Below are 16,491 nucleotides of genomic sequence, written 5' to 3' on the forward strand. Positions count from 1 at the left end.
GAGCGTAACCATTTAAAATTATTTGAAGGGAAGGAAACTTTATATTAATGATGTAAAAACTTTGAACTGGTTTGTGAAGATTTATATTTCCATACAAATGTTTACCGCATTGAGAAAAGGTATTAGTGTTGAAGTCAGTTAAAATGCATATCTAAGTCCACAATATGAATAGAAGGCGTGACAGAATGTCATTGTCTTCTACCTGAAAGCAGTTGTTCCAATTGGCCAAATTTTTGTACCTACAATTAGAGATTGTTTGTTTCATAGGCAAATGTTTCCAATTACTTCATCATAATTAGAAATTCAAGATTTGTTTATTTTCATAAATTCCATTATATTTGGGAATATTCTTTATGTTCATGGATTAATACCTTTAATTATCTTTAAAACCAGGTTTCATTTACCATTTTCTACATAAGAAAGTTCCTGTAGCAATTCGGGACAATGACACATGTTATCCATTCGTTTCATGTGTTTGATCTTTTGATCGGAGTTCAGTTTTTTGTGATTTTACTTTTTATCAAATACCTTTCAACCAAAAGTTGTTCCATACCGATATTTTCACTGATGTTAGCCTCTGTACAAAGCAAGGGTTAGAGTCAAAGTTAATCATAAGGAGACACTTTGAAAGCATTCGGCATTAATATTATGGAAAGTAGTAGCCTCACATATCATGCAACAATTTGAGAATGTTACATTTTAAGTGTATATGGCATAACAAGTACATAAATATGCCCCCATAATACAAAAAAGTAAAAATCAAAACATATTGAACTCTGAAGAACACACAAAACGGGAAGTCCATAATCAAATGGCAAATGATAAAACACATCAAATGGATAGACAACAACTGTCATAGATCTGAATTGGTAAGGGACAATTGAAAAATAAAATGAAGTATTCCGTAAAAGTATCCTACATTATAACGAATTTAATAGACAATTTTGATCAATTATAAGTAGCCAGACACTTAAACTAAGAAACAAACTAAACAATCATTCAAATAAAGGTTGGGTTTGTTTCAATGATTTATTTCCTACTTTAAGAACAAACAACATTAGCCCGATCTCCCAGTGGGGACTTCATGACAATACATGCGCACAATGGATCAAACATCTCTTCCATGTGTCCTACACAGCTTCCATCAGGATTCATACATTCTGTAAAATAGAAAAGATAACATAGCATTCAAATCATCATAAATAACCAGTCAAATAAATGGTATAAAGTCTGAAGTTTTACTTCATATGTTTTTATGGACATTCACTTTTTGAATGGTTTGTGAAAATACGGGAAAAACATATGGCAAAATCAAAGGTACTTTATTCAAATGATTTTCAACACGTGACTTTGTGCCTTTTGATCGAATAACTTCCCTTAGCTTAAGATTGAAAATATAAATATAATTTATTTTAGATTTGCGGATAATTCAGTCCTTTTCCGTCATGTATCTAAAACTAATGTATCTTTAAAAACTTCCTTTGGCGGATATTTTCAAAAATGTTTGTTTAATTCTAAGGGCAAATGCTTAAAATTGAGAAAGTTGAAATCATCAAGTTTTTAAAAGAAATTTGGCCGAAAACTTTAGAAAGCAGGTAAGTCAAAAGTTATTTAACTTTAAAATTCAAACTACAAGGTGTTTGTATATGCGCATAAATCATGATCAATATCTTCTTGCATATGTATTTCTGTTTGAATCTTGCTATTTTACGATTTTCCGGTATTTTATATGATCTTATATAGCAATCTTACTATGGTTACGTTTCCGATTTTTAAACTAAAAAGGCCGAAAGATATCACAGTAGACAATGTTCATTTGGTACACAGACAGAAGCCTAAAAACATGTACAATTCACCTATGTGCAAACAAATTGTTCATTCGACATAGGTATTGGCATATTGACATTTTTATTGTAGGGGCTTTGTATAATCCTTCGACATAGGTATTGGCATATTGACATTTTTATTGTAGGGGCTTTGTATAATCCTATCCTATTGTAAGGGCTGCCGTTATGATGAAGCACAATGGCCGCTATTCAAATTAGATTGCAATATGACAAAAATTGGCAGTTTAGCAAAAGCGCTTCGTTTTTTGCCATATTTTACCTCGGACTTGTTCTTTTGTCGCTGTTTTATTACTCATTTTCGTTCAAGACGAAAATTACGGTAGAGGTGAACCCGTAGTTATATCTGCAAACGTTCAAGCTTCATGATTAGTATCTATTATCATAGGACAAATACAGCAATTTTTTTGGATGGAAGCGCTTGAGGTGAGGACAAACATATGTTTCTCCCGTTCATATACCCATTATATTCTAGACAAGATGCTTTAGTATTGAATACATTTTAAATTTATCCCAGTCATAGATGACCTTAGCCGTATTTGGCACAACTTTTTGGAATTTTGGATCCTCAATCCTCTTCAACTTTGTCCTTTTTTGGCTTTATAAATATTTTGATATGAGCGTCACTGATGAGTCTTAAGTGTATAAAACGCGCGTCTGGCGTACTAAATTATAATCCTGGTACCTTTAATAACTAAAGACAAGGAATTCGGTATAAATTTCTGATGTTTTAAAGATAAATTTGTAATATATAATTCAGTCTTTGGACAATCATGTAAAAAATAGTGTTATATATTTATTTTTCGTACATAAATTAGGCCGTTAGTTTTCTCGTTTGAATTGTTTAACATTGTAATTTCGGGGCTTTTTATAGCAGACTATGCGGTATGGGCTTTGCATGTGGTTGGAGGCCGTTCGGTGGGCGTAATGTCTGAGTCATTTGGTCCTTTGTGAAGAGTTGTTGCATGGGCAATTATACCATATCTTCTTTTTTATATGTCAACATTGGCAAATAATTCTTTTATGAATGACTATGCGGTATGGGTTTTGCTCGTTGTTGAAGGCCGTATGGTGCCCGTAACTGTGTCATTTAATCCCTTGAGAAGAGTTGTCTCAGGGCAATTATATCATATCTTCTTTTTTAATAAGTAAACATTGGCAAATAATCTTTGTTGATACATACTTGCTTCCACAACTTTAGCCGAATAACCGCTACAAGTCATTCGATTACAATTGTCCGTCCACACTTCTCCGTATGGTTTACATTCGTTTTCATAGCTACAACCAGAAGGTACGCAAGTACCATTGAAGTCTTCGCATCCAGAACATGCACCACTTTGGCAAGGCAGACAAGCTGTAAAATGATAATAAATTATTTCTATATAACTCAGACTTAATGTACATCGATGCTCGTTGCTGTTTAACTGCGAAGTTTATTTGGCCTTTTTACCTTTTAGTTCGAACATAACTGGGGAGCCTTATGTAGAGTCTCAAGTCGTGATTTGGTGTAGAAAATTATACGTTTGATATCGTGATTAGTTATCTTGTAGGAAAATTTAATTAACCATTTTAACAAGACTCCAAACAAACACAGAACATGTTAACATTACAGGCTTCTGATTGGATGACTTTTAGTTTGATATGCATATTCAATATATATTAGGAATTATTACATTTATTAATAACACGGAAATTCGTCAAATCTTACCATGAGGCAACAATGGCATTGACCTTGTGAGCACTTCCGGAACAATCAGTACAGTCAAAACAGTCAATAAAACAAAGTAAGTCATCTACAATATATAAGATGTATTCCTTTGAGTACAATGTCATAGTTTTGTATTTCAAAGAAAAACATAGGTACATGTAAACATATTATGGTTTGATTTATTGATAGACCTAAGGAATTGCAGTATTTTTCTCAGTCGTCTTATTCTGACGCAAGAGGCTTTTTATGCCACTCGTGGGAGTATCAAATAAATGACATAATCACAACTTTTGTTGCCACCAGAAAGACGTAATTATGTTTTAAACAAGGTATTCATATAATCAAGTCTTAGATGATTAAATATTTATGCAATGGTTGGTCAGGTTATCAAATAATCGCTATAAAATAACTGCTAAGCTACCACAAAATCAAAACACCAATGTAGAGGCGCTTTCTGTTGACTGTGTTGATTTGATTATGTTAACCCTTCAATATCATGTAGATGACAAGCATAAGTAATCATTAAATTGCAAACGTAATGGAATATTGATCATAAAAAAAGACATGTTTTGCCAAATTGAAATCTATAGAAGATGTTACTGTACTTGTTTGGCTATATAAATAATTTGATATGAGGGTCACTGATGATTCTTATGAAGACGAAACGCGCGTTTGGCGTACTAAATTAGAATCCTGGTACCTTTGATAACTATTTACATGACTGGTACCTTTGATAACTATTTACATGACTGGTACCTTTGATAACTATTTACATGACTGGTACCTTTGATAACTATTTACATGACTGGTACCTTTGATAACTATTTACATGACTGGTACCTTTGATAACTATTTGCATGAAGCTAAACCTGAAGATTGTCATGAACAATTTACAATAATTTCTTATAAGTTCAAACGTAAAATGAATGAAAGCATTATGTAAAATTGAGAAAGGAAATGGTGAATATGTCAAAGCGACAACCACCCAACCATAGAGCAAACAACAGCCGAAGGCAACCAATGGGTCTTCAATGTAGCGAGAATTCCCGCACCCGTAGGTGTCCTGCAGCTGGCCCCTAAAATATGCATAATAGTACAGTGATAATGGACGTCATACTAAACTCCGAATTATACACAAGAAACTAAAATTTTAAAATCATACAAGACTAACAAAGGCCAGAGGCTCCTGACTTGGGACAGGCCAAAATTGCGGCGGGGTTAAACATGTTTATGAGATCTCAACCCTACCCCTATACCTCTAGCCAATGTAGAAAAGTAAAAGAATAACAATACGCACATTAAAATTCAGTTCAAGAGAAGTCCGAGTCTGATGTCAAAAGATGTAACAAAAGAAAATAAATAAAATGACAATAATACATAAATAACAACAGACTACTAGCAGTTAACTGACATGCCAGCTCCAGACCTCAATTAAACTGATTGAAAGATTATGTCTTCATCATATGAATATCAGGTACAATCCCTCCCGTTAGGGGTTTAGTATCATACTATCATAAAATATATGAGAAGAACATAACCCGTGTCATGCCAACAACTGTTTTTTTTAGAAATAAATGTGTTTAGTTCCGATGCAAAGACCCTATCAGTGAATCAATGTTAAAGCCAAAATATGCAATCTTTAATGACCTGACAACAGTATCGTAACTATATCCCCTTTTAATAAGTCTATTTAAAGGTTTTGTTAGTTTCTGAGGAGAATACTGACATTTTTGTGCTTTATAAAGAATATTTCCATAAAATTTTGGATGTGAAATATAGAATTAATTAATTTCATATATGCAGGGAAAACATACAGCAGAAATTTGAACATGCTTAAATCATTTTAACAACAACAATTATACAAAAACAAGTCCTAAAAGAACGCAAATAACGATTTTAGGGTACTTTCCGTTATGAAGAGAAAATTTAAAGCCTAATTTTAAACAAAAGATATTCGAAAATTTCATAAACAATAAGTCAAGAATTTCATTTCACAGTTTTTTTCTAAATAATAATAAAAACACACGAAATATGAGCCGTAGCTGTTTAAGGTCATAAGTTGAATATTGGAACGTAGACAATGCTGAAAGTGTTTGCAGTTTTTTCCTAAAATATAAAATACAAAAAATAGATTAAATTTGATATTGTTAGACTGTTTTTTGCTATTATACATTTATACATTCATAAACCCTATATCATGTGTATATGATCGCCAATTTACGAAATTTTCCCTTAGTCTATCTGACTGATAATTTCCTTTCTCAGCACAACAAAAGTGATATGAAAAACCATCGCTAGAAACTAAAGGTACACATGCCGTTATCAATGTAATTAACAACGACGTCATAGCTAAATAAACTCATAATAGATACCAGGACTAAATTTTGTATATACACCAGGCGCGCGTTTCGTCTACAAAAGACTCATCAGTGACGCTCGAATCAAGGCCAAAAAAAGTACAAAGTTGAAGAGCATTGAGGACCAATATTCTCAAAAGTTTTGCCAAATTCAGCTAAGGTAAAATAGCGATAAAAAGATTGTCACTGTTCATCTCAACTGGATTGCTTTTCTCACTTTCTCCGGACCTGTTCAAGCGAGAAAATCAATCTTGTTGAGATGAGCAACAATAATATATAAGTATCTGCATCTGTCAATACATCTTTCATTGTTTTTACTTATTGATTCACAACTGAAAATGATAAAAAAAAATAAAAAAAAAATATGTTACTTCACATACCTTCAACCGTTTATTTTCCTACTTGAAGACTGGAAATTTTCCCATAAGCCTTTTATATGAAATATGACAGGATATTAAATATCACAATGAACCATAATTACGGAAATTATTCTGGTTTATTTTTTTCAAAATCAATTACATGTACATTACAAAATATCACAATTAAATAATCTGATTATAATATGTTGAAAAACAACCCAAAGTGCTGATATTTATAATAATGAATGTGTCAATAGGACAATTTTATGAATAAAGGTTGATATTCATGTACATGTAAAGCTATAGGAAAAAACGGTACTATTACATTTCCCAGAATTAGGTTTGCCTTTGTGTACCCAAGGCAGGTGAAGATAGTCAACTTAGGAGGGCTGTGATTGGATGTAAGGGTATAATATATGTTTTGATTTATCTATGAATAACTGCAACTGTGTATATTTACACTATAGATTTTTAAACCTTTTGAAATATTTTCTAGAGAATTATTCGAAAAGACTTCCAAAATTTCATAAATTTGGTGTAAAATGACGTAGGGCATAGATAACATAAACAAACTCCGTTGGAAGTTGGTCATGATACTATATGGCTTCAATTTTTAAAACAGAATAATAAAGTTCTAACACCACACATCTGTTTTATCCAGGTTTCGTGTTGAAGTCCGTACCTTGACCTATAATGGGTTACTTTTATAAATTGTTATTTGAATGGAGAGTTGTCTCATTGGCACTCATACCACATGTTCCTATTTCTATTTTTAGTACAAAAAGTGGTAAATTTAAAACATGTTAGTATTGTCGCCTATTTGAGAATACTTAGCACCGTTTTCCCTATATGGCAATGCAAATGTAACAAAACAACGAAAACGTATTTGATGTTAGTCAAAAAAATATAAGTGTTCCATTGGACTAAGTGCAATAACCATATTTATCAACTTATATACATTGTGAATACAATTGTAATTGAATTATATTTTAAATGGTATATATGCAGTAAATAAAGGCAACAGTAGTATACCGCTGTTCAAAACTCATAAATCCAGGGACAAAAAACAAAATCGGGGTAACAAACTAAAACCGAGGGAAACGCATTAAATATAAGAGGAGAACAACGACATAACACCGAAACGTAACACACAGAAACGGACCAAGCATTAGACAAAACACCACGAGAATAACAAATATAACATGAAAACCAAATACATGAATTTGGGATAGACAAGTACCATGCCACGTCTGATCTCAATATCTCAAAAATAAGAGAAAACACAAACGACTCAACGTTAGAATGCTTCACACACAGAAACGAACAATAATATAACAATGGCCATCTTCCTGACTTGGTACAGGACACTTTTAAAGGGGAATAAAAGTGGTGGGTTGAACCTGGTTTTGTGGCATGCCAAACCTCGCACTTTAATGGCAAAGTTAAATATAACATTGAAATGACAACATAATATTACAGGACTACAATACAAATAAATAGGAGAACATATTAGACAAAGAAAAACATGATTAATAGATAACAAAAAGCATCAGGTTTAAAATTCAATACGCCAAAAACGCGCCTTGTCCACACAGGACTTACAAGTGACGCCCAGATATAAAAGATCGAAAGTGAAAAAAGTACAAAGTTGTACAGCACTGGAGATAAAAAGTTGAAAAGGTTTCGCCAAATACGGCATTGTTTTTATGCCCGGGATAAGAACATTCTTATTATATAGAACAATTCATGCTATTGCAAACAGTAAATTTTATCAAATGAATATGAAAGAGATATACATAAAGAAACTGAAGTATTAACTAATTACAGAAAACTAAACCCGAATACATAACGCCCAGATATAAAAGATCGAAAGTGAAAAAGGTACAAAGTTGTACAGCACTGAAGATCAAAAGTTGAAAAGGTTTTGCCAAATACGGCATTGTTTTTATGCCCGGGATAAAACAAAGCACTTTATCAAGGTAGGTTTTAAATTCACAAGTTGTTTACTATATGCCTGTGGATAGTCTCATTATGCAAAAATAGGGTGGATTAAACCAAGGTTTATAGCAAGCTAAAAGCTCGCACTTGTTTGACAATTGATTATAGTTATGTAACATTAACAAAATCAAGAGAGCAAACCCAATCAGATATGAAAGATTAATGTGACAAAGATTAGGATCGAACATCAACAAGTGAATGATCATACAAATCAATGTAGCAAACACAACTACTAAAAGATGTACTACAATGTATCTTCATGAACTAATTAATGTAAGGATAAAAATTGTATACACTAGATTAGTGGTTTATCTACAAATGACTCAACAGTTTTTGTAAAGTAACTCATCATGGCTACCAGAACTGAAAATTTGCATCTACGCCAAATGCACGTTTCGTCTACCAGAAACTCATAAGTGACGCTCATATAAAAAACAAAAGATAAAAAGGCCAAATAAGGCACAAAGTTGAAGAGCATTGTGAACCAAAACATCTTAAAGGTATTGCGAAATACAGACTATGTGTCACAATACCAATATATGTGAGTGATGATAGTTCATACCGTATATAACATACACTATCTCGATAAAGTAAAAACTTTGTAAACATTCCTTTTTTATATAAACAAGGCCGTTCGTTTTCTCGTTTGAATTGTTTTACATTGTCATATCGGGGCCTTTAATAACTGACTATTCGGTATCGGCTTTGCTCATCGGCCGTAAGTTGTTAATGTCTGTGTCATTTTGATCTCTTTTGGACAGTTGTCTCATTGGCAATTATACCTCATCTTCGTTTTTATATTAATACCAGTGTAATTAAAAACATACAAATAACACTTAGAAAGCCGTTTGTGTTTGAATCTCTCTTCATGCACCAGTAATGTCCAAAGTTATATCCTAGAAAAACCTGATGGTGGGATGCCTAAATACTGCTTTACGTCAAAGACATATGATTAAAAAAAAAGCAAACTTGATTATTTAACAATAATTTAATTTTGGATGCAACGCGTTCTCTGATTGTCTGAAGTTGTTTTGTTTATCAGCTCATAGACATTATTTTGTCATGTGAACGTGACGTCATCAACGTTTTTCATTATTTACTCAAGTTTAAAATGGAATAAGGAATTTAATTATAAGGAATGACTGCATATTTTTTCTGCCTATTCAAAATAACATGACAAATGTGGCGCTATGTGGGTTATTCAGTGTGCACAACATTTTTGATGTCATTTCTACATAGACAGAAAAAAATATTACAGTCATTCCTTAAATAAATAAAATTCCGCAAAACTTTATGATTGATGTTAGCGCAGATAGGAAATGGCCGAACGTATGTGACGTCATGCAAATGAAACCTACCAACATAGAATACTATTACGTTAATATTCTATTAAATACCGAGTTTATCATATCCACATGGTATGGGAGTTTAAAATAAAAATGATAGAATGTGTTCATACTTTGCCTAAACGTAGTATATATAGATATATTATTTGTTCAAAAATATACTCAAAATGAAAGGTCACCGCGCATTTTCTCAAGCTACAGGTTGTGACAAAATAACACATTTTGTATGGATTATACAGAAAAATACACCATTTTGTGATTAGAAACTAAACAAAATGATAGAATTGTAAAATAAATAAGGAAAAGATAGCTTTCAAACAATGCTTTGAGAATATCGAAAGAAAAGATGAGGTCACCTTAGGTTTTTTCCCGCCTAAAATACAAAATAGGAAAATTCGATGAAGATACCTTTAGAAAATGTACTGTTTTAGAGTTATCTACCCTTAAAATGCCAATTTGAAGATATTTTAAATCAACCAAAAATAATCTACACTTGTACAAATATTAATGTTTATAAGTTATATTCTTCTAAATTGGTTCTTTTAAATGAAAATTCACATTAAATATCTGCATTTCTTTATCAAATTTTGCTAACTTAATAGAAAATCTGGACCTTCTATTCTCTGTTTTTTACAATCCAAGATGGCGAAAGACACCCATACCTCCTTAAGGTATTTTTTTTTAATCATATTGTAGAGAATGTACATCCAAGCAATTTTTATTGCTCATTCCTCATACGGCATATCATTTATGAATATTTTCAGAAAGTATATGTTACAAAGTTAGGAATATGGCAGTTGTTTTCACTTGTTCTTGGGAGTTAATAGCGTTGGATTTTGTCATTTCGTATGCCATTTCTCTTTTTGTATTTCAAATTGCATTATATTTTTGTTTAACCTTTATGAAGTTTGAACTGGGCAAATGGAAAAATACATTGTTACATCAAAACTGCACGACAACTGTAAAAACTGTTGTTTTTTTTATGTTATTCATTATTTTGAAGGTCGATCCTGTGTATTTCTACGGCGTATAAAACAGAATTATATGGTTTATGATAAAACGTATTTTATTTTAATGTCAAATGTAATATTCAACATGGATTGGTTGTAGGACATGGCCTTTTGATTATTAGTACACAATGCGATTACAATAATAACTAGTACTCATAGGTAATAATGTCATCATTTTTTTTTAAAATCTTTTCAGAATAATTGTTTTATCTCTTATTCCTGTCAATACAATAATTTCTACAAAAATTATGAGAAAGATTCAAATATCCTTCATCTAAAATAAGAACATTTTGTCATTTAACTGTATTTATTTTACCAGAATAAACGGAGGACAGGATTGGTTCTGTCTAAACAATGTTTAAGATAGAAAGCTGTACAGAAAAAACTTAATTGGTAACAACTCACGTATTTAACATGGTCTAGTTTTTTGTAGTTTTCTTTTTAATTATGGTACCAAACGACCTTACGTAGGTCACATTATTTTGTTTATTAGTACAAAGTTTAAATACTCTATAAAAACTTTATACTTTAATGTAGAATACAGAAAACGTGTAAATGGTAATATGACTGAATGGTTAAACGTTGATTCCCGGGTTGAAACAAAATTATATTTTGTCATCTATAACATTTAATATATAAATACGTAATTTGGTAGATGATATTAAGGCGTTGAATGTGGGTTTTAACATAGATAAAGAAAGATGTATTACAAGGAATTCATTTCAACATCAGTGAAAATTGTACTTCCGGAGAGACAATCAAGCATCAGAACGAATAAATTTACATTGGCAAAAAATATATCATTGAAAAATGCGATTAAAAAAATAATAATTGAATTATATACCTTTACTAATATTATCAAAACTGGGTAAAACGGAACAGCCAAAACAGTATCGTAGTTATAGGGCTTTCGTTGTAAACAAAATTACCGAATTTGTCTGATTAGAGTCGAAGTAATTCATGGCAGCCGTAGATTTGTTTTTATTTAACCATGGGTTAGGCATTTATATTCGAATTTTACCCCTCCTTAACGCTCAGGGTGAAATACTCGAATATAAATGCCTTACCTATGGTTAAATGAAAAAAATCTACGGCTGTCATGTATTAGTTCTTAAGAAAGCTATAACTATCTCTCTTCTACATTAGCATATGAAGAAGCCGATGATCATCGTCGAACACTAACACACACTATTTGCCTCCAATATAGTTCTTGTGTTCTCCTATTTATTTATATTGTAGTCCTGTAATGTTGTTTTGTCATTTTAATGTTTTATTTCACATGGCCATAAGAGAGGGAGGTTTGGCATGCTACAAAACCATGCTCAATCCACTGTTTTCCTTTAAAAATGTCCTGTACCAAGTCAGATATATAGCCATTGTTATATTAAATTTCGTTACTGTGTGTGTTACATTTTAACGTTTTGTTTCCGTTGTGCGTGACGTAATATTGTGCCTTTTCACCACTTCGTATGTAACGTCATTGTTATGACTTTTGGCGTTCAGGCCTGGACTGAGTCGGGTGTGTCTATTTTCTGTGTTGGTCTCCAATGTATTATGTATTCGGGTTTTGTTTTCTGTAATTAGTTAAGACGTCAGTTTTATCATGTAAATCTTTTATATTCATTTGATAAAATTTACTGTTTGCAATAGCATAAATTGTTCTATATAATAAGGATGTTCTCATCACAAGCAGAAAATCCTAGCCGTATTTGGCACAACCTTTTTCAACTTTTGATCCTCAGAGCTGTACAACTTTGTCCCCCCTTTTTGACTTTCGAACTTTTATATCTGGGCGTCACTGGTATGTCTTGTGTGGACGAGGCGCGTTTTTGACGTATTTAATTTTAAATCTGATGCCTTTTGTTATCTATTCTTCATGTGTTTCTTTGCCTAATACGTTTTCCTATTTATTTTTATTGTAGTCCTGTATTATTATGTTGTCATTTTAATGTTATATTTAACAATACCATCAAAGTGCGAGGTTTGGCATGCCACAAAACCAGGTTCAACCCACCATTTTTTTCTTTCAAAATGTCCTGTACCAAGTCAGGAAAATGGCCATTGTTATATCATAGTTCGTTTCTGTGTGTGTAACATTTTTACGTTGTGTTTCCGTTGTGTCGTTTGTTTTCTCCTATATTTAAGTGTGAATTCACATTACTATAAGACGTGTCACGGTACTTTTCTATCCCTAATTCATGTATTTGGTTTTGATGTTATATTGGTTATTCTCATCGGATTTTGTCTAATGCTTAGTCCGTTGCTGTGTGTGTTACATTTTAATGTTGTGTCGTTGTTTTCCTCCAATATTTAATGCGTTTCCCTCAGTTTTAGTTTGTTACCCCGATTTTGTTTTTTGTCCATAGATTTATGAGTTTTGAACAGCGGTATACTACTATTGCCTTTATTTGAATAGCGGTATACTACTGTTGCCTTTATTTGCCAGAAAGAAGGATAACATACATTGACCTTTTCCTCAATATTGATACAGATGGACGACCTTACACGAAAATCTATGATAAACACGACGATTCCAACTTCACAATTTTCAATTTCCCATTGTTCAGCAGTAACATACCCTCTGCCCCTGCCCCTTGTATGGTGTTTACATTTCTCAATAAATACGTTATTTTCGTGCATGTTCACATTATACGGACTTCATATACAGGACTGTGCTCCTAACGCATAAACTGCTCCAAAAAAGTTATGAGGAGGACAGATTAAACATGACACTCCGTAGACTTTACGGACACCATCACGAATTGGTTGATCCATACAATGTATCTTTGTTCAAACTAACTATGGACATTTTTACCACGTGGTAGATTACAGTTTGGCATTAAGTCGTCTGACCGTTTTATTACCGAACGTGACTTCTTCCCGATTGTGACTCTTTTACACCGACATAGCTGAATAATACAATTAATTATCTATTTACTACTACAATTTGATATCAATTAGTATTGTAACTTTTACTGTTTATAATAATCGTTAGAGAAGTCATACAAATCTAATCTTGAACTCCATCTAAATTCTTTCTTTATTTTGGGAAGTCGTCTTAGAAAATCACTGAACGTAACACTGGTTATGGCTAACAAGGCTGTGAATTCTGCAGACCACTTCGGGTTGGTCGTGTATATCTATTTGCAAAGGGATGTATTGTTCTAAATGGTAGGGATGTTCTTGTCCAAGATGGATAAATAAAGGCAACAGTAGTATACCGCTGTTCCTGTCCGTATTGGTCACAGCTTTTTGGAACTCTTGGTGATGCTTTTTGGCTTTGTGCTTGTTTTAGCTTTCAGACTTTTTTCGTCTGGGCGTCACTTGTTTGTCTTGCCTGGACGTGGTGCGCGTCTGACGTATTAATTTTTAAACAAGGTACCTGTTGTTGGCTATTATTAATCGTTTGTATCTCTGTCCTGTATTTTCTCTCATTTGTTTGTGTTGTAGTCCTGTCATGTAATAGTCTCATTTTATTGTTATAAGTGACATTGCCATTGAGGCAGGAGGTTTGGTGTGCCACAAAACTAGGTTCAACCCACCATTTTTGTCTTAAAATGCCATGTGCCAGGTCAGGGAAATGGCCATTGTTGTATTATGGTTCGTTTTTGTGTGTGTTGTATTTTAGTGTTGTGTTTCGTTTGTGTCGTACATGTAGTTCTCTTGTGTTTGATACGTTTTCCTCCGTTTTGGTTTGTAACCTGGCTTTGTATTGTCTCTATAGATTAATGAATTTCGAACAACGGTATAGGACTGTTTGGTAATTGCCCAACTAATTAGAAATTAGGGGAATAAAAGAAGCCAAAAATTTTTCTAGTTTCCAGACGATAACTTATTGAACTCCTTCATCAAGTAGTTCATCTGTTTATATGCTCTGTGTAATCTTTTTCTGCTCAGTGATGTAAGTAATTTCCTTTTCAGATCGTATCTTGTTGAAGGTTCTGATTGGACTTATTTTTGCAGTTTTGGTTATTGTCTTGCATATTATAAAAGATATATTATAAAAGATAAACTGTGAACAGCAAAATTGTTTAGCAAAGTAAGATCTCAGTTTCAGTTTTAAGTATTTATCTACAAATAAGTCAACATGATCACAATGGTAATCTCATTAAGAGTTATTGCCATTTAAAGACGACTTTGCACGACTTATCGTCAATTTTTTAAAGTTTTTACAAAAATGTTCTCCTGTGAAACCATCCGGTCAAATCTAACTCAACTGTGCCTAAATCGAGATAAAATAAAATGTATCCAATAATAATATAAAAATAAGGAGATATAAATTATATTAATTGAACCACACGAGTCAAAGGTTCAATTCACAAACTAATCAGATTTGAACATGTTGAAGTCATTATAACAACCGATCAATTACTGTTTTCGTAATCTCTTTGGAAGGGTATATAAACCTTTATGATTGGATTGACAAATATAATATTATTGTGTCACATTTAACATCAATTTATTTTACTGCTCGAAACAGCGTCCTCTTTCCCAATAAAGAAATCAACATATGATGATGATGATGATGATTAGTGATTTTTTGGCTGCTATAATTTGTCTTTTTTATGTCTTCTTACTATTTGAGTCATAATGTTGTCTGGTTTTCTGTGTTTTGATAGCTGTTATTTTTCTTTTTTGTGTCTTTTGTCTTCATTATAGTCTAAATGTTGGATTTTTTTTATTTATTTCTTCCTTTGTATCTTATCTAGGTTCGTGTAGTAAATACAGTAAATACAAAAGTATTGTTAAGATTTCTTGTTGTCATCATTAGTGATTGAAATGTCCACTCTTGAACTTTTATTTTTCGGGAAACAACACATAAATGGAGCAGAAAGGTAAGCAATATTTGTATCTGTATATCCAAGTCATGAATATGTCAATTGTTATCCATTCGTTTGAACGTGGCTTGATTTTTTCATTTTGCCATTCTATTACGGACTATCCATTTTGACTTGCTTCTGAGTTCGTATTTTTGTTATATTACGTTTTGCTGACTGTACATGAAGCTGTAACTAAGTTTAATAATAACTTATTTTCAGGTTGATAATTATTCAGTACACTTAATACAATATTTTATTTTGAGTGAAATAGAATTGGTTATGTAGAATGATCTATGTATTACAAATTATACACTTAATTTGTCATACACATTTTGTATGATATTTTGTTATGAAGATTTCTTTTCTAAATAGTTCAAACCTAAGGACGCTTATTTTCAAAAATGGTTTGTATGTTATTGTCACTACATTTATAAAAACGTTAAGCTACCGCTTTACAAGCAGAACCTTACAAATATAGATTTATTTCGTCTTCAAGCCATTGTTCCACTACTAAATTGTCTATTCTGTTTACCAGTACACTTGGTAAAATCAAAAACCTGATAATAAATTGTTCAAATAAGGCCTTCGAAAATAGTGGTTTTAATTACTTTTGGAGTGTCAAGAACTCGTTGGAAGTACTTGATAAATTGAATACTTATGTTGGTGATTTTGAATCTGTTCAAAGTTTGATTTTTCTACCCTATATACCACATTGCATCACATTCTCATTAAGAAAAAAATCACACACCTAATTGAATGGCTATTTTAAAAGTCAGAATGTGAATATATATGTTCAAACTCTTTTCGGTAATTTTTAGTAGCAATAAACAAAAGAACTATGTCGATTGGACATGCTTTGATACTATAACTGCCCTTGAATTTTTACTAGATAACATTTGTGTTCGCGCTTTGGAGATTCCGTATATCGTCAGGTTATCGGAATTCCAATGGGGACTAACTGTGCACCACTTATTGATATTTTGGCGTTAATGTTGAATTACTTATAGGGTCTTTGCATCGAAACTAAACACCTTTATTTAAAAACCAGT

At 32.2% G+C, this 16,491-nt stretch overlaps 1 long non-coding RNA gene across 1 annotated transcript; it reads right to left on the minus strand.

Moving 5' to 3' along the window:
* Positions 1 to 1,015: 1,015 nt before the first annotated feature.
* On the minus strand, positions 1,016 to 6,353 carry LOC143054102 (uncharacterized). The gene is made up of 4 exons (XR_012971568.1): positions 6,290 to 6,353; positions 3,553 to 3,637; positions 3,028 to 3,198; positions 1,016 to 1,160 (listed from the first exon to the last, which is right to left on the minus strand). It is a non-coding gene; the product is annotated as an uncharacterized LOC143054102 (long non-coding RNA).
* Between the last annotated feature and the right edge of the window lie 10,138 nt (positions 6,354 to 16,491).

The sequence above is a fragment of the Mytilus galloprovincialis genome, chromosome 12 (assembly GCF_965363235.1).
Source record: "Mytilus galloprovincialis chromosome 12, xbMytGall1.hap1.1, whole genome shotgun sequence".
Lineage (NCBI taxonomy): Eukaryota > Metazoa > Mollusca > Bivalvia > Mytilida > Mytilidae > Mytilus > Mytilus galloprovincialis.